The following is a 19,885-nucleotide window of genomic DNA, read 5'->3' as shown; positions in this document are numbered from 1 at the left end:
AATTTATAAGTACACTCAACAGAATATATGCATATATTTGTTATAGACATTGATTTGAGAAGGGAATAGTGTTTTTGTGTCTTTGTACAGCAAACGGGAGGAAGGTCAAGGCCTATGAATCTATCAGTTTGGGAACATATGACATAGGTCTGTAAGGTACCTCCTTGGTCATTAATTCCATTCCCCTGCTATTGCAGACAATCATGTCATGTTAACCCATTCATACACTTAACAAGCTCCACATAACACAGTTTGCTTGGTTTGTTTTGCCCCTGCTCTTTAATGGGAGGCTGTAGCAGAGCCTTGCTCCTCAGATAATTAGAAGCCTTTAAGTTTCCATGCTACTTTTGATACTCAGGTATTTGATTTTGTGCCAATATGGCTCTTTAGCTTAAATAGCTCCTTTCCCTCCCTGCTGTTTACCTTCCTCACATATTTAAGAAAAGTAATCATATTTTCTCTATCTTTGTTTTGCTAAGATAAGAAGTCAAGCTTTTTAGTCTCCTCTCAAATGACAGGATCAACTTTGTAGTCACTTGCTATGCCTGTTGCACTTGAATTCATCTTTCTGAAACATGGATAAGCTAAACTGCTCACAGTACCCCAGATAACGTCTTGTACTGGGATCTTGTACAATGTACTATCACCCCCCTAACTGTTTTAGGAATGCCTTGACTGATGCATGTTAGGATAGCACTGGTGGATAATAATGTGTGTGAATAATATGTGTCTACATAGTGTCCTTTGGTTTCTCAGGTGTAGATATGTGACTGTACCTCACCTATCAATTGTTGTGTGTGCTATCAGCTCCTGATAGCACATACCAAACCTAGAAACGCACAGAACAGTTCTGGAGGGACCCCCCATCTCCAGTCACTGACTGGCCACTGGGGCGGGGAGGGCAAGTGCCCTCCCTGACTCAGGAGGCACCAGTCGCCCATAGTCTCAAGAGTGACTACAAAGTATGAACCCAGTTTGGCTTCATCACCACCAGCACACTTCAGGACTTGATGCACATGAACAGGAGCAGCAGGGTGGGATGTAATCAAAAGCAGGAGTCCCAGGAACTGTAGACGCCCTTTCTTCTGCTCTGTTACTTCAAAACTTATAGCTAAGTACAGACAGTCAAAACACCCAATGATGAATTGATTCAATCTTCACAGGCTAGTCTAAACTATGTAGATTGAACTGATAGCAAGTGAACAGGCGTTCACTTTTGATTCTGGAAATGCAGCCACATGCCTGCAGTGGTTCAGGCCAGAAGCTGGGAAGTGCTAAAGCATGCCTCCTTGCTCAGCTGGACCATACAGCTTGGACCAAGGCTAATCTGCCCACCCTGTGAGAAGGGAGTTGCAGGGCAGGTGCAAAGCTTCCTGGGATTCTGGGGGACTGTGAATTAACTTGAAGCTGGAGTGTATCTGAGACAGATGTTCAATAAACCAATTTAACTTACATCACTTAAGTCTGGTACTACAGCCGAGTTGCATCTTACACAGGGGTTACGTTCTGAAGTCAGCACGTAAGGCAAAAATTGCGTATAGTTGAAATTGCCCTTCCCGCCGGGCTTCGGCGCCAAGCAGCTGCTGCCACTGCAGGGCCCGGACAAGACAGGCGCAGCACTGCATAACCCGTGCGTGCAGTGCAACAGCTGCACCTTCTGCACACACTCCTCACCCCTCTCATCCTCTACGCCTCGTCCCACCAGGGCAGCCAGCTGAGCGTGAGTGAGCTGCCGCCCCCCAGCCATGCCGGCACATGCAGGCAGTACCATGCGCCACCGCACTACACGCTGTGCCCTGGCTGGCACCCAGCGGCCAGCCCCAGCAGCTGAGCACGTATAGCTGAATTTGTGTAAGTTAAATACGCGTAAGATGTGACTCGGCTGTACATCCATCCAGGTTTATCTTAAACTGATTTCAGCCATTTTGAAAGTGGTTTATGTGCACTGAACTTCTGTTGCGATACAGATTTGAACCAGTTTCTGATCACTTATACTGGTTTGTGTGTAACTTCGGTCCTTACCCCATAGGTTAATAAATCATCTTTTATCCAAGAGAGTGAATACAAGAGCCGTAATTGCAGCTATCAGAGTCAAGATGCTAACTGTCAGTCACGGAGTTGCTCCAGTGCTCAGGGTGAGGTGCTGTGATAATAAAAAAAAAAGTGTTCCTACTGTAACATACATTCCTCTATAGAACACCAACTGTCTCCTTAAAGTATTCACTTGAACTAAAATACAGTCCAAGTAAAAAAATACTACTATTTGAGCTTACTTCTTTACATGTAGAAAGCCTGATTTGTAACACTAAAGTCAATGGGAGTCTATGGGAGTTTTGCCAGTGGGAAGGGATCAGACTTGGATATCAAGTCAGATTTTCCACTAACCTGCCCCTTCTGGAGTCATTTTCACTGGTGAAAGATGAATACAACAGTATACTTCCTAAGGACAAAATTGATTTATACCCTCTGGGCACTCCAGATTTCATCTGTGTAAATGATTATGCAAGGTACAGAGAAATCAAACCCTATATATTCATATATATGCACTAATACTGTACTTTTTCTTCCACCTCTAGAAGGTCACAGGGCATAAGTGCTGTACTTATTTTATTCATAGCCTGCACTTAAATAAGTAACCTTTTGCTTCTCTTTGTACAGAAGTAATGATTGATCATTTTTCTTCTCAAAATAGAGCTTACTACTTTGTGTTTGTTATCAAATCTGTTGATACCATTTTCTAGCACAAAGAGTTTCAGATTGCAAACTGCCCTGCCTGACATCATTAATAAAAGTAACCAAGCTGAAGATTCTTTTACAGGAAATATACCAAATACAGAAACTAGAGAGGTGGAAGTGTTGGCTGGGGACTCGCTGTTAAAAGACAACTGTAAATTCTGTATAGTAATAGGTCAGGCTCTCAAGTCTTCTTGAATCATTGCAGTGTTTTAAAGGGGCCAACCTCATTTTGACACCTGCCTAGAATAAAAAGGTCATACAACAAGGTGCAAGGGAATCCTTGCTGACATACTCTTAGAGGTCCATGGGGCCAGATGCAATGCATCCAAGGTGCTCAGGGAATTGGCTGATGTGATTGCAGAGCCACTGTCCATTTTCTTTAAAAATCTGTGGGAATTGGGGGAGGCCCCAGATGATTGGAAAAGGGAAAATATAGTACCCATCTTGAAAAAAGGGAAGAATGAGGATCTAGAGAACTATAGACCAGTTATCATCATCTTAGTCCCTGGAGAAATCATGGAGCAGGTTCTCAAAAATCCATTTCTAAACACTTGGAGGAGAAGAAAGTGATCAGGAACCATCAGCATAGATTCACCAAGGGCAAGTCATGCCTGAATAACCTGATTGCCTTCTATGAAATGATTGGCTCTGTGGATGCAGGGAGACCAGTGGATGTGGTATACCTTGATATTAGCAAGGCTTTTGATACAGTCTCCCACAGCATTCTTGCAAGCAAGCTGAAGAAGTATAGGTTGTATGAATGAAGTGTAAGGTGGATAGAAACCTGCTTGGATTGTTAGGCTCAATGCGTAGTAATCAATGGCTTGATGTCTAGTTGGCAGTCACTATCAAGTGGAGTGTTCCAGGGGTCAGTCATGGGGCTGATTTTTTTCAATATCTTCATCAACGATCTGGAAGATGGTGTAGAGTGCACCCTCAGCAAGTTTGGAGATGACACCAACCTGGGGGGCATAGTAGATATGCTGGAGGGTAGAGCTAGGATTCAGAGACTTTGAAAAATTGGAGGATTGGGCCAAAAGAAATTTCATGAGGTTCAACAAGGACAAGTGCAAAGTCCTGTGCTTAGGATAGATGAAAGAATCCCATGCCCTGCTACAGGCTTGGGACCAACTGGCTAAGCAGCAGCTCTGCAGAAAAGGACCTGGGGATTACAATGGACAGTACACTGGATATGAGTCGGCAGTGTGTCCTTGGTGCCAAGAAGGCTAACAGCATACTGGCCTGCATTAGTAAGAGTGCTGCCAGCAGATCAAGGAAAGTAATTATTCCCCTCTGTTCTGCACTAGTGAGGCCACATCTGGAGTACTATGTCCAGTTTTGGGCCCTCCCCAGTATAGAAAGAATGTGGACAAGTTGGAGAGAGTTTAGCAGAGGGCAACAAAAATGGTTCAGGGGCTAGGGCACTTGACTTATGAGGAGAGGCTGAGGGAACTGGGCTTATTTAGCCTGCAGAAGAGAAGACTGAGAGGGGATTTGATAGCAGCCTTTAACTACCTAAAGGGCGGTTACAAAGAGGATGGAGCTAGACAGTTCTCAGTAGTGCCAGATGAAAGAACCAGGAACAATAGTCTCAAGTTTCAGCAAGGGAGATTTAGGTTGGATATTAGGACAAACTTTCTCATTAGGAGGGTGGTGAAAGGTTATCTAAAGAGGTGGTGGAATCTCAATCCTTGGAGGCTTTTAAGGCCTAGCTCAACAAAGCCCTGGCTGGAATGATATAGTTGGGGATGGTCCTGCTTTGAGCAGGGTGTTGGACTGGATGAGCTCCTGAAGTCCTTTCAACCCTAGTCTTCTATGATTCTGTGATTCTGCTGCCAGCTCATGAACCTCTGTCTTTTACCCCTTTGTGGAACTGATGGCACATTCATTCTCTGCTGTCCAGCTATTTCTGAGGCTAGGAATTAAGGAGCTGGAACTCTAGCACTGGAATGAATCAGTTCCAAGAGTTACAACTGAAATAACAGAAAATGTCCTTTACTTTTTAGCATTTGCCAGATTGCATCCTTTGAGAAATCCTAAAGAGAAAATGAAATTATCTTCTATACTGCAGTAGTCATAACGAAATACATTGTAGCAGACACTGAAGAAAATAAAATAATGCAGGACTGAGATTCAGTGGCATCACACTTCAAATGCAAGCCTGCCTAATGGTGGAAATACTTTAAAAAGAAATCCCAGCATAGAATTTAACCACTTTCCAAACACTCTACAGTGATTAATTGTGTAGGTGGTGAGCCACTAGCTTGGATGAGCTCATTAATCAATGCAGCAGAGTGTCTGTCACACACATTACGCTACTTTCCACATACTTCTCGTATCTGGAGATGTGGGACTGCCACACAACAATTGATAAAATGCCGTCTTGGGGGAAAAATAAAATAACTCACCATCTCCTGTGACTGCACAAGTAAAGCTTCTGATCTTGGACACAGGGCCTGATTTCATTCTCTCTTACACTGTCATGTATCAGAAGAAATCCCAGCAAAGTCAGTGGAAATGCGTACATGAGAAATGGATGTAATAGGAAGGAGAAAAAGGCTCATAGTATACTATGAAAGAACATTCACATCTGTATATGGTCTTTACAAATGTTGCCTCAGCTTAAAATACGTTTTAATAAAAAAGTATTTTTGCAATTTGTCCCCGTGGTATCTAATGGCACGTTGTTGTTCTTTTCTTGATTTCGATTTCTGTAACAAAACTAACGTTCCATAGTCTGATAGTATTCTAGCAGGCAAATAGCTGTCTGGACTCTTGGGTTTTTCTAGGGATGCTCACACATTATTATATTACAATATCATTATATTTCAGTCATCTTGAGTAAACTTTACCTCTTAATCCGTGTTTGACCTGCTGTAAAATGGATATAGCAATACTTTTAAAAATAGTTGTTTCAAACATAATTCTGCTTTCCCATCTTTGCTTAGGCAACATTTGTATTGGAGTCAGCTGAAACTTCTTTTTGAGGAAGAATCATAGGATTGGGCCCAAGGACTATGAGGTATAATTAGCTCACATTTTAAAATGCTTAAAGGTTTCCAAATGACAGGAGCTACATTATACTTGTTCTAAGCACTATAATTATAAATGTAATACTGTTTTCCCAGATGGAGTTTCATTAAGCACACTGATAATTTTCATTCAGTAGTGTGTCAAATTCAGACCTGACATGAGTGAATGCAGCTCTTTTTTCAGTCAATGGAAAAAAATCAGTCTAAAAATTAAATTAAGATAAATACTTGCCTCCCACACAAGTGCTACAGCTATTCTCAAACAAACGTCCTCTTTTAATGCTGCTTGCAATGTATACATTATGACAACAATTTTTTAAGGTTGGATTTGTCCAAGTAATACCTAGCCAGCAGAAATCAAACTAGAGAGAAATGGTGAAAATAGCAGAATGACAGAGGCCAGACTCAACTAAAAAACATGAAATTAAAACTTTATTATCCTGAATGGAATGTGTGTACCAATCAGTCAGATTGCTGGATGGCTGGCTGTTACTCACGGTACTGTGTTTCTGAGGTTATAACTAGAGATGGGGCCAAGCTACACAATTCAGATCCAGATCTAAGTTCAGATTTCAAACACTCTCACCAATCTCCCTCCAAGGAGGATTTAAAGAGTTTTGGTTTGAGGCCCACTTCTAAGTACAATAAGCAGCAGCTTTCTCACAGTAATGAATGGTTTGATATTCTACAAATGGTACTATGATGTTAGTTAAAAAGTAAGGAGTAAGAGTAAATGAACTTCCAGGAAATAAAACAAAATCAAACAATTGTTTTCATACCAATGTTCGCATTAATAAAAACCAGAAGGGAAGAAAAATGCTGATACTTTTGGATGTTTCTGCAGGTTTCCTTTCAAATGAAATGGTTTTCAAATTTTCCAGGATGTCAGCTGCTTCCAAATGTATAGTTTTACATGAGCAAACTTCATGTCTGAGTTAGCAAGAGGCAGGAATGTTGGTGCATCTCATCAAGCAGAAATAGCAGCAAAATAACTCTTCTGCATTTATGTTGCCAAAGGTGTTGTAGGAGTAGATGGATAATCTCCTCTGATTAAATATTTTTATTGTTGTTTAATGAAGACACGGTAATTTTTTTTAGGGTAGCCAAAAGCGTGGCTTACAGAAACTATAGAAAACTTAAATAAGCTTTCAGTCCTTTCCTGAAAGTGCTTGCCATCCCCATCTTGGTGAAACCAATATTAAATACAGATCAATCAGAGTTTATATGCACCCAGGGAATGTTAGTAAATATTCCAACTAAGATAATCCATTGAAGACCTGTTAGCTCTTGCAAATCTTTGCCTTTGGCATGCAAATTTACTGCGTTTACCATTTTTTTTGTAAATTCCAATTTTTTAGCACACCAACAGAACTCTATCTGTTTCTGGCAGTTAGAAATATACTGTTATTTTCACAAATAAAAATGACAATTTGATTTACTATAATGTATGGGGCCAAATTACTCCATCATGAGGATTTTGACAACCATCATTTATTCATAGAATTGTTTGCAAATTGAATTTGTGACACCAAATTACTATATTTGTAGCTTCCACATTGTAGACTGAGAGCAGGGATTTAAGTTGGGCCCTTTGGAGGTAAAAGACTTTGGGCATGTCCACACATGCACACATGTGCACTTGTAGCAGCTCAAATAGAAGCAGTGCAAATTTGAGCTGGGGCTTTTTGCCTCAGTGCGCATACTCAGATATGCACTTTGTTGTGGTGCAAATTGTGCCACTTGGGGCAAAATAACCCTGCCTGGCTCCTCCCGGATCTGCAGCCAGGGGGAGCTAGAGCCTGGGACCAGCACCTGTGCTGTCCCCAGCAGTATAAAAAGCTGCCCTGTCCTGGCCCCATCCATCCAAAAAGCTGCCCTGGCAAGCAGCTCAGGGCTACTCACTCTCAGGGGCTTCTGGAACCCAGCCAACTGGTACCTGGGGACACTACCCACTGTGCCAGCTGGACTACCGTAGCAGCATCCCAAATCCATTTTTAAAAATACCCCAAAATCCATGTTCTTCCACAGTTAAAACAACCACTCTATACACATACACCCCCCCCCCAGAGAGAGAGAGAGAGACAGAGACACAGCGATCAGTTGGGTAATGCTTTATTGGTATATTTACAACGTTAAAGCAATTTGGAAACCTACCAGTGTCTCTCTGATCATGAAAAAATACATTCTAAATACCTATATGTGTTGATGTGTACTTTTTGTTTTCTTCACACATGATAGGTGTGTAATGGGGGATATGGTGTTTGCAGGAAGGGGGTGAGTAGGGGTGTGAGGGAAAGTGTGTGGGTGTGTGTGGAGGGATGTGGGTTGGTCTGTGGGTAGGTGTGGGGCAATTGCTGGGGGGAGCTATGGGTATAGGGGACTTTGTAGGGGGGCTGCTCAGGAGGGGTGGGTCCCCTGGCCCCACAGGGTGCAGCCTCCCCACACAGCACCCCCAACAGGGCCCCAGCTTGCCCCTGGAGGGCCACAGCCCCTATCTGCCACAGAGCCCCAGCCTCCCTCCACAGGGTCCCATGCACCCTGGAGGCCCCCCCCACCAGGGTCCCAGCTTCACCCTGGAGGGCCCCGGTCCCCCCGCCCAGAGCCCGTAACTGACCTTTCACAGCAGCACTGGAGGAACCATGCGCCAAGCCCAGCTGGTTCCTGCTGGCCCTGGGGCTGCTCCTGCCACCCAGCCAGGCTGGTTTCATGGTGGCAGGACCCAGTGTGGCACGTGTGGACTGCGCGCCAGGCCCAGCCAGGTCCTGCCACCCTTGGGGCTGCTCTGCCACCCAGCCTGGCCAAGCTCATGGTGACATGACCCAGTGTGGCATGTGGGGACCGTGTGCCATACCCAGCCAGGTCCTGGGGCCCCTCTGCCACCCAGCCAGGCTGGGCCCATGGCAACAAGACCCAGTGCAGCACATGGTCCTCAGTTGCAGGGCCCAGCCAGGTCCTGCTGCCCTTGGGGCTGCTCTGCTGCCCAGCTGGGCCCTTCCAATAGCGCCAGGATGCAGGCCAGTGTGCAGGAACTGCGTGGAGCTGAGCTGGGTCCTACCAGCCCTGGTGCTGCTCATGCTGCCCAGCCCAGCCAGGTGACGAGTAGCCTCAGGGCTGGCAGGACCCAGGTCCACTCTGTGCAGTCTCTGTGCATTGCACCAGGTCCTGCTGCTATAGGAAGGACCTGGCTAGGTGGCAGGGCTCGATGTGGCATGCGAGGACCATGTGCCGTGCCGGGTCCTGTCACCATGGGCTGGGCCAAGCTGGCTCCCACTTCTGCCCTGCTGTGCCTGCAGGGGGGTGAGGACCTGGCCCAGCCCAATGTGGCTCTCTAGTCTGGCTTTGCACTAGAGTGGGTCACACAGCTCCGGGAGGTGCCACTCTTGTGCGCACCTCCCAGAGCCATGTCACCCACTCTGGTGCAAAGCTGGACTAGTGAGCCGCACAGATTTGGGCCAGGTCCTCACCCCCTGCAGCCCCAGGGACATCCTCCCTGCCACTCCCCAACACCCTCACATCCCCCTGCCACCCCTCACCCACCCACACCCATAAACCCTCCCCACCCCTGCACATACCAAGGACAGCACTGGGGGCCGGGGGAAGCAGGAGTACCAAAAAAATGCTCTGGCTAAAACCAGAGCATCTCTTTTGGAGGACAGACTCCCTGCAGGCTGCGGGCATGGTCTGGCTGTGGGCACCATCCCTTGCTTCATTCTGTTGCAGAGCATTTTTTTTTAGATCCATGGATATCCAGGGGTCTAATTTTCTCCCTGCACTGCAAACTTTCAGCATGGGGAACATTTTTTTGTTCCCACACGTGCCTTTCGCCCCACCTCAAAGGGGTCTGAGGCAGGGCAAGAGGCACATGTGCACTCATCTGGATGTGCCCTAAGTGTCTACAGCATGAGCTAAAGAAATGGACTTTGTTGATGGGTAGCAGACTTGCATCATCTTTAAATATAACATAGAAGAGGAAAAGTAATGTGCAGTTGGTATAGTGAGTCAGACCCAAGTTTCATCTACTCCACTGTCCTTTGGCAATAGCCAACAGCAGATACTGGAGACAGAGGTGGAAGAATTCTGTTCTAGCAATGATGGGATAATCTGCCTTCTTGTTATAATTGACCTCGTTGTGATTTCTAGCAGATATAATTTAACTGAACATTTTATCATCATTAATCATGATAGCACTGGTTATTCCTGATAGCCAGAAGAATGGTTAGACTGGTCTGTGTTTCCTATGTATCAAAGGCAAGTTATTCATTATACACTATTCATTATTCTATTTGAAATGTTTTAGTCATCAAATCAGGAAGCAGAATAGATACAATGTGGCTAAACTAACCAGACATAAAACATAAACAACTAATAGTGAAGAGGGAAAACAAACAGCTGGAAGACAACCCTTTGTTTGAAAAATTTTCATCCCAATTATTCAGCAAATGCTTAGAAATGAGCATGAGTAGAGGTCTACATACACTGCCCTCATAAAAACAGGCTAAATATTATTTGTGATTAACAATTTAGAAGGTTAATTTAGCTTAAATTCCATAAAGCATGAGTCAGAGCTAAGGAGGTAAACTGTGAAGGTTCAGTGAAATGTCTTTACCATGGTACATTCGTTCAAATGTGTCCCTTCTGACAATAAAAGAAAAAAATCTGTTTTGTAAAGTTGGCAACTGTGTGAAAGCTTCCATTACCCACCAAATGTAACAAAACACAACATGCCTAGGCATTAAAGTGCCAGAAGCATCACATCACATTGATTTGCAGCTTAATGGGCACTAAGAATACAGTAGATAATTCTAAGCAACATTCTCTACATCACTAAAATGCAATATGTGGTAGCTGCAAAACCCTTTTTTTTCAGTCTCATTTTAACCTTTTAGAGAAAGAACTGTTATAGTATTGCTAATATTCTGTATACCTCAATAAAAGATATTTCCTTATACAAAAGGCACCAAACTCTGGGGTTAAGTAACATTCACATCACTTAGGAAATGGGGAAACTCAAGCATGCCCTTAGTACCAATTAGGATTCTGACACAAGCGTTAGGGACCTAGCTACTTAAACTGGATTTTCCCATATCATATTAGAATAAAAATACAATTATCAATCTTAATTTAAATGAGGTGCACATTTTATTAAAGATTAAGAACCACACCACTCAGAGGAATATATTTTTGAAAGTAACAGTCATCTATTTATTTAACTATTCATCTTATGTTCAGTAAATTAAGCTGTCGGCAGAAGAGAGGCTTTTGCCTCTCCAAGATCATCTGTAACTATCTACACAGGCTGATAGACTTTTTCTTTATGCTGTCTTTTCCTGTCCATTTTTTCTGTCCTGACTAAGATCAGCTCATGGAAAGTATGACAATCTTAATCATTATTAGTAGTGAATAAAAGACATTTACATGTATTTGGGGAAATTTTGATTCATTTATCTGCCTTTATTCTTACTCATTTTCTTAGTTATTTTCTGTGAATACTCTTTCAATGGGGTATTTGTGTAGATGTTTCAACAAAGCTGTTCCTTCTTACACAATCTATATAGGAACAAAGAACAGAGATCACACACTGAGAGAATGAAGGTTGTATACTGAAAAGGTGTGACTGAAAATAGTATATAGACAGATATTAATACAATTGTTATCTGATATACACTGTTATAATGTAACTATTACATCTCCATGCTTCTGTAGGGATACAAACATACCAAAACTGTTGCAAGTTTAACCCTGTTTCATTACTACTATGAAACTATTTAGAGGTCATTCTGTTTAGCTAAGGCACTCATTACAGGAATACACAGACATAACACATGCACAGTGGCAGCTGTTACACACTCCCAAGCAGGAACTTCCCATTCCTTTTTAAAGTAGTTAAAGGGTCCATTTGTCAATAGCCTTAGGAGTTACAATAGGCAAGCAACTGAATTTCAGCTGAACATGCCAGGAAGAACAATGCACTTCTTCGTGCATGAATAGTGAACTATAAAGTAAAAATAGGGAAGCATTATCATCTCGGGATATAGAATTAGTGAGACCATTACTGGAGCCCTGGGTCCAGTTCTGGTTTCCACACTTCAATAAAGCTGTTGAAAAAATGGTGAGTAGTCAGAAGAGAGCTACAAAGAGTGGTTTGAGGTCTAGAAAATGTGCCTTACTCTGCAATACATAACAAGCTCCGTCTATGTGGTTTATCTCTTGAGAAGGTGAAGAGGACACTACCAGTATCTAAAAAGGGGAAGAGATTTCTGACAGTTGATACTTTAATATGACAGAGAAATGCATAATGAGTTTCAGTCATTGGAAACTGAAGCCACACAGCTTCAGATTAAAAATAAGGCAAAAATTGTGCAACAATGAAGGAAATTAGCCAAAGAAATGACTAATTTAGGACAGGATGGAATCTTTAAATCTGTAAATCAAGATTAGGAATCTGTTTCTTAAAAATATACTCTAGCTTAACCACAAAATATGGGTTTGATCCAGGAATCACTTGGACTTCCATTGTCATCTTAAGAGGTCAGAATAGATTATTACAGTTGGCCTCAGAATCGCTGTGCTGCAGGTCAGTCAACAGCTGGTCAGCCCCAGGAAACTATAGAAACAAGCGAACAATCAGATGCTCTTCTCAAAATGGCCACCATATTCCATTGTTCTCAATGGAACTGAGGTTATAGGCTGCCTTTCGCTGCAAAGGCCAGTGTATCGATTCACTCACTTCCTTATGTAATTCCTTTCTTGCTCCTGACACCATCTAGGTCCATCATTTTATCTGATGGCAATATAGATTAGCTACATCTTAATGTGCTATTTGTTTGGGAATGCCAATATTACATTATATAGTACAGTTTATGTACTCCAGAAGGTAGTGCTATGAATGATCAATAAACATATATGAACTTTAACATGCAGTGCTGCAGTAGAAAGCCAAATGTTTCAATGTTAGGGACAGAACCACAGTAAGAACAATCAATGCACTGAGAACCCCCCTTGGATTTAGAAACATAATATGCACTCCTAAAAAGTAGCTTAGCACTGTCATTAACCTCAATTAAAGAAACTGTCAGAAACTAAAGATATCAGATGAAAAGATTCACTTACAATCAGCGGGGGCTTGGGGTTGGGGTGTGGGAGGGGTGCATCACAAATGTTGACTCAGGCTCAAAAATGAATCGAAGTAGTCTCTCCATTACCTCTGTGAGCTTCAGGGGGCATAACCTCCATTACATCACTGCATCATTTTCAGGAAGGATATCATGTGGAGATTTAAAACACTAATTTAAGATGCATTCAAGGTTATGAAAAGCCATGTGTTGCATTTCAGCATATTAGGAGTAAAGTATATAATTTTTATGCAGTGGCCAACTGGCCAAATTTTCAAAGCTAACAGCAGGTTATTACTTCTTTGAAAATGCCAAATTTGCCTTTTCAACATCTGCAGTATGAGGGGTATGTAGTGAGTTGGGTTGATTTTTTTTTCCATGCAGACTGTGTTTCTGAAAACTTATCTCCATGTATAAACAGCCTATGAGATAAGCAATTACACATGATCTTGATAGCAACATTCCTGCATAGATTCTTTTTAAAAGTACTAAAGTACTTGCTGGAATATTGATCAATATATACTGCTCACACAAAGGCTTTGCTAAGCACTAGCCAGAGAAGGCCTGACCAGCAAACCTTATTGATGTATGAACTCCTTATATAAACAAAACTTGGCAGATGTACACTCCTGCCAAAAGCTGGGAGGGGGAGATGGCTGTAGAAGGTGAAGGATAATTCAGTACCAAAATGATAAGGAACACCCAATCAGGATGTGAAACAGTCCCATAGTACAGCATGGTTTAAGATATTCATAATACAGCTGGGCTGCAATAAGTAATTTGTTTTGACCAAAAGGAGAATTGGAAATTAGAGAACTTTGTAGCAGCCTAGGGGAGCATGCGTGGTTGTGCAGACTACATTGTCACAAGTTCAAATGTGTTAACACCTGATCTGATGTAACTGTTAGGCTAAAACATGTTAAGACTGTGTTTATAGATTATAAACCTGGCCTAATCTTTGCCACTGAACTGACACCCTGGTTGTTTTTCAAGACAAGTGTTGGAATTTCCTGGCTGTGACTTTTGCCAGCACCGCAGTCCCTGAGACTTCAACTCTGACAACATCTAAATAACACCTGACGAGATCAACTGCAAATGACAAATACTAGAAAAAACTTTTGACTTATGAAAAAAAAATGCATATTAGTTTAAACAAATCTTCATTACACAGCGTCTGCACAGTAAGACAATTTATGCAGTCTCCAAAATGTGCAATAAAAACTTATTTAGCAATTTAAAAATTAAGAAATATTTTTTCCAGAACTTCATCTGCTTGAGAAATGTTTATGGCCAGTAAGGCCCTGAACAACCAGTACTTGGTGCTATGAAGGCTGGGCTGGAGTTAGAACCTGTAGTTTTCCCCTGAAATAATTTTTACAACATCACCCCCATTTTTTTTTACTTACATTTGGATTTAAATTGTGAAATATTTAACCTGATTGTAAAGATTCTCAACATACAGTTGGAAATGTTTGCCATGATTTTAATGAAATATAACCATTGGGAAACTATTGACAATGACATCTCCAATTCTAATGAATTTCAACCTGCACTGCTAGGGGAACATGTTCAGATGTGGAACTTGCTGTATCTTTAGGAAATCTTGTGTATGAATTACCCAAGAACTTTGGTGAACAATGGATGGTTTCCTGCTCTTGCTCTTAGCTGTGCAGATACATACATTTTGGAGTATGCAGTATTACGTGTTTATGAACAGCTGTATCATGGCTGCTTCTTGCATTGGTATCATAGAACAGAAAAGCCTGATTGTACCATGTCCTATTTCAGCTTCTGTTTAGATAAGGAGTGATATTTAGGTAAGGGCCACGTTGTGATAGCTTTACTTATACCAAAGTGGACTGTACCTTATGTGGTGAGTATTCCTACTGATGTCAATACAACTACTTATAAACTAATATCCTACTCGGTATAAGTGGAGATTCTACTATCTGGCCCTAATAAAATAATTTGGTAATTAGTAAATAACTATTTAATACCAACTATTTCACTTAAATGTATACAACTATATGCGACTTAAAATTAAGGGTCTGCTCTGTTATCTAATTATACTTTATTTTGATTTTTTTTTACTCTTACAGACCAATAAATTTGAATGACAAGTTTTAACTGTGGTAGTGTCCAGGAAGCCCTATACTGTACAACCATAATCAAGCACATTTATATCAACATAGAATGTTATCTACAGGTAAAGGATTACATTTACCTTGCTTAGACATAAACCAAGCCAATTAATAAAGAGGTGACCAAAGTCAAACATTGTTCAAATCTGGACAGAGCTCAACTGCTGCATCTGAGGCATTTATCACACTGTCTCACAGAAGTATTGTTAATCCAAATGTGTCTGGTTTAAAGCACTGGTAATTTATTTGGTGGTTTCATCACTTGTGAAGTTTTCAGCATTAGTATTTAAACATTTTATATTCATAATCATCACCCGTTCCTGCATGACACCTCTCAAGGACAGTCAAATACTGAAGTTGTAGCTCTTCCTTTCTAGTCTTGCATGGCAACATTTTTTCTCTTTTTTAAGTTTGGTGTGGTGCCGCTTCTTTTATTTTAAACTGGGGGGTTGTAAGGCCACATCCATTCTGACTGTTGCATAGGAAAATGATTACTTCTTAGCATGTAACATTTTATTAACCAAAGGGGCTTTCATTCTCAGGATTTTATCTTGAAGGCCATCTCAAGTTTAGCCCGGGAGCAATGTCTATTGAAGCTAATATCTGAGGTACATCAGAGGATAAATCTTTGATTATTAAATATTTAATGTTCTCTGGGCAGTACCTTTACTCTGTTTTTTTTAAACCTTTGCTGGAGATTAAATCAGTCAGCTTTGTGTTCTTTTGGAAGAGAGTTGTCTGCATGGGGACTTATGAGTGTGACCTCAGTAAAGAGCATTAGTGTGCAGAAAGAAACAGAGGGAAAAGAAAAGTCAGAAGTTCACCATCTGGAAAACTGTTCTATACCATCCTGAAATACTGAATATTTGGCTGGTTAAAAAATGAAGGCAGAAGTAATTATGGCGGGGAATGAAAACCAAAAAGTATGGGCACGGAATAGAAGAAATCCGGGTCAGCACTGGGCTCCTCCTTTCTTCTGAACTTGAAAATGTATTCATTGATGTGGAGAAGGTATGCTAGAGGTGAAATATCTACAACTACAGTATAAGAAATGCTAAAAATAAAAATGTCATGTCTTTGTAGGCACCTGATTCATAGCTCTTCCCTTCACTTGGGATCCAGAACTCAGAAGTCTTTCTTGAAGACAGGATAACCTGCCTCTCAAAGAACTGAGCCTGGCTTATGATTTTCTTTTAAATTATGGCCAAAGGAGGAGGGGTGGCGTGGTTAGAACCCCTGCTTGGGAATTGAGAGGACAATTCAATTCCTTCCACCCACCTGGGGAAATAAATTAAAGCCAATAGCTTCCATTTTCAGAGGCTGCCTAACCACCAGGTTTATTCTGAGTTGGTGAAAGAATTGCTCACCCATCCTGCTGGAGTTTGCCCGTAGTGCTGAAAGTAGCTAAATAATCCACTGGGCAAAAGACAGAGCTCAAAGGAGAGCTTGACTCTTTAAACTGCTGTTTAACAGACTAAAACTCAGGCTCTCTCTTGCATTCTCTCTCTGGTCTAATAAATCTTAAATTCTTTTCTTCACAATGTTATGGTTTCAACACAGAGGGTGGTAACTACTGAGCAAAACTCTTGATGGTTAAGCCAGTCTTCTATGGTATTGAAGAGGTGCCTAGGAATCCCCATGGAGAACACAAAGCTGACTGATTTAATCTTCAACATAATTTCAAAGAACCAGAATAAAGGTACTTCCCAGGGAGCATGACATATTTAATAATCAAAGATTTATCCTCTGATGTGCCTCATTGTGAGCTTCAATAGACATTTCTTAGTCCATTCCTCAACCATTAAGTCTTTATACAAAAGAGGGTATCACTATTATAATCTCTCCTTCATGAATATTTTAAACAAAGTGATGGCCACAACTGCATTTTGTGAAGTGCTTTATACTATTAGTGCATGGTAGGTGTGCTCTGAGAAACACCTACTAAATTAAGCTCCTCTTGAGACTTGCAGGAACAACCAGATTCTGAATTTTCATTGGGCTACTTTTCAAGCTGCTCAGCCCTGTTAAGACTATGATGAATTGTGCATGAACAGAGGTAAAATTCAGGGTGCCTGGGGAACTTTAAAGTAAATCAGGAAAGCATTCATGGAGTTCAAGAGCAGCAAAGCAGAGGTATGGGGAATATGGTGAATAAATTCCACTTAGGACAAACTTCAGGTGCTCAAGCCCATTTTTGAGATCGTGCCTCTATTTCTTTGCATTTTAGGAGCTTAACTACCTTTAAAAATCTGACCTTTTTACTCATCCTTAAGTGGTAAGTAGAAGGGGAATAGATTATAGAACATTTTCAATGGATGTCCTGAATTGAATCTGGTTCTTGAAGTTAGGTTATCCATTTAAAATGTCAAATCTGGTGTGTAACAGCTAAGGTGACTGAACTATAATGGAACAAACACATAAAAGTACATCAACAATAATGTTACAAAGAAGAATCAAGATTTTTTTCCCCTGAAAAGACACATTCACTTCATAGGTGCAATTATAGATGAACGATTTTTCTCTCTCCGTAAAGTAATAATAAATTGGTATATAAAGGCATTCTTCTCACTTCAGAACTTTCCATACATGTAGCTATGGACCTGAGAAGGTAGATCAAATTACCCATAATCATGATTTTTTTATCACGACCATTTAACCAGCTAAACCCACTAACATTTCAAGAGCATTCCTGGAAATAAATAATGCATACATGTATACACAGCGGGGAAACTCACAGATGCTCAATGAAACTCTCAAATGAAGACTCACCTTATGCCAGTGACACTGGCAGTAGATGCGTGTCTCGGTCTCATTTTTGGCAAAGTCTTCTGGGAAATAAAATTCGATGTTTTCATCATAATATTCCTCAACTTAATCGCAGTATTCCACAACATATGTTCCACCAAGTTTTTTTTTACATAGGTTACAGAAAATAGCAGAACTTCATGATTTTTACAGCTTCAAGATTTGAAAGTAAAAGTTACCTTAGGACAGACTGATAAACTAGCTTCTTAACCATTTGTGAAAATTAGTGCAGCTTGCCGTATGTCAATAGCAGGCTAATCTACATGAGACACAAACTGTGCAGTAGCCAAATAATACTGTGCAGTAGTGTGTCACAGCACAAACAGTGCTAATACGCTACTGTGCAGTATTATTAGGCTACTGCGCAGTAGTGTCACTAAAAAGGCATTTGCCAGTGCTACTGTGTAGTCACTCTAGTTCGTGCACATTTTAGTACTCGATTATACAAGAACTAAATAAATGCCCAGTAATGACTACACAGAAGTGTATCGTGTAGCCAAATTTAGGCAAATTTACCCTCGGTCTTTGGAATCTCTGTTCCTGAATTGTCCTCCATAAGATGCAACCATAAAAAAATACAACACAATGGTTTATTTCTTGCCCAAGTTTCATGGAACTTCAAAAGACAGCATTTCAGACTGAACAATGAGTACTAGCAACCTAGTAGGTGCATCAATCTCAAGGTGCCAATCAGCCATATGCACAATTCAGGGCTCATTTGCCCAGCTCTATGAGATTGATAGGATCCTATCCCAAGATTATATGGCTTCACAATATACTGAGGATAAATTATGAGTCTATGGACATGTATGTACTGAAGAGCTCTGGGGGGATTGTTTTAAATAGAAGGATGCCCAGGTGAAATTCCTTCTGGTTTAAGTACCCACAACTGTAGCTGGAGGCAATGGAAAAAAGTACACAGTTGACTATTGAAATAGCCCAGTAGTCTGCACTTCAGAAGATGCAGGACTACTGCATAGCTTTTCCCATGACATCAACATTTCTGTTTAGTAATACCAGGGCAAACTGTCATTCAGAAATGCTAGTGACATGTCTGCATGGGAAAGAAGGCTGATCTGAACTGAAGAACATTCATGTGTACCATATTTGTAAATATCTCTCTCATATACAACCTGACAGTCACTGAAATTGTCTTCAGAGTTGCTTCACGGACCATCACTTTTCCATTAAAATATACAGATAGATATGGGTCCTCCCCAAGACACTTCCCTTCTTGATGCACACGTTCCAAGACTCTACCAAGTGCAACAGTTATATTTTTCACATTGATGGCATCTCCCCCCCTAGAGCTACATTTGCTAACATCTGTGGCAGTAATGGAAGACTGCAATACTGCTTTTGGGCAGCACAAACATATTTGAACTTTTACAGATGCTTTATTTGCTCTCTTTTATCTTATAATTGTAATTCCTTTCACTGTTCCTTTCATATTGTTTTCAACCCTCTAGTATCTGATTAAAAAGATTTCACTAAGCTCTTTCTTATCTTCTATATTTTTTCCTCTACATTTTCAATCACATTAATTCTCCTGGACCCTTCAGTGTGTCTGTCTTTTTAACTGATACCATGTCTTCGGAGATATCATCAGCCATGATAATCAGTGGCTTAGGTTACTTTAAATTATGCTAGGAAAGATCTGTACTCAAACGTGATACTGTTTCATAAACCTCTGAGATCATCAATTTCAGAATGGGGAAGGGAATGTACAGTTTGCTGTTAATAAGTACAGGTTCAAGTTATTATGGCTTCTCTCCCATGAATGTATAAAGAGAAATAAGAGGGCACTGTTCTCTTTCATTTGCTCCTGCTCTGAGCAGTTCGTCAGCATAGCTGAACTCTGCTTTGTGCAGTAGAAGCCAAAAGACTGCTGAAGGTGCTTTGTATCACTGCTACTCTGAGAGCTGCCCATTTTGGCCCTTTGTGCCGTACACTTAGCTGCCTTAGAACTAAAGGCATCATGAAGGGAGTGAATTTTAAGGAACAATTAGAAGGAGCTAGAAGTTCGCTCATGGTAGAAAAAGAAAAAATATTTAAAACC

The sequence above is a fragment of the Gavialis gangeticus genome, unplaced genomic scaffold (genome assembly GCF_001723915.1).
Source record: "Gavialis gangeticus isolate Ggan-Ray unplaced genomic scaffold, GavGan_comp1, whole genome shotgun sequence".
NCBI classification, from domain to species: domain Eukaryota; kingdom Metazoa; phylum Chordata; order Crocodylia; family Gavialidae; genus Gavialis; species Gavialis gangeticus.
The sequence above is the reverse complement of the archived record's forward strand: the minus strand, read 5'-3'. Positions refer to the sequence as shown.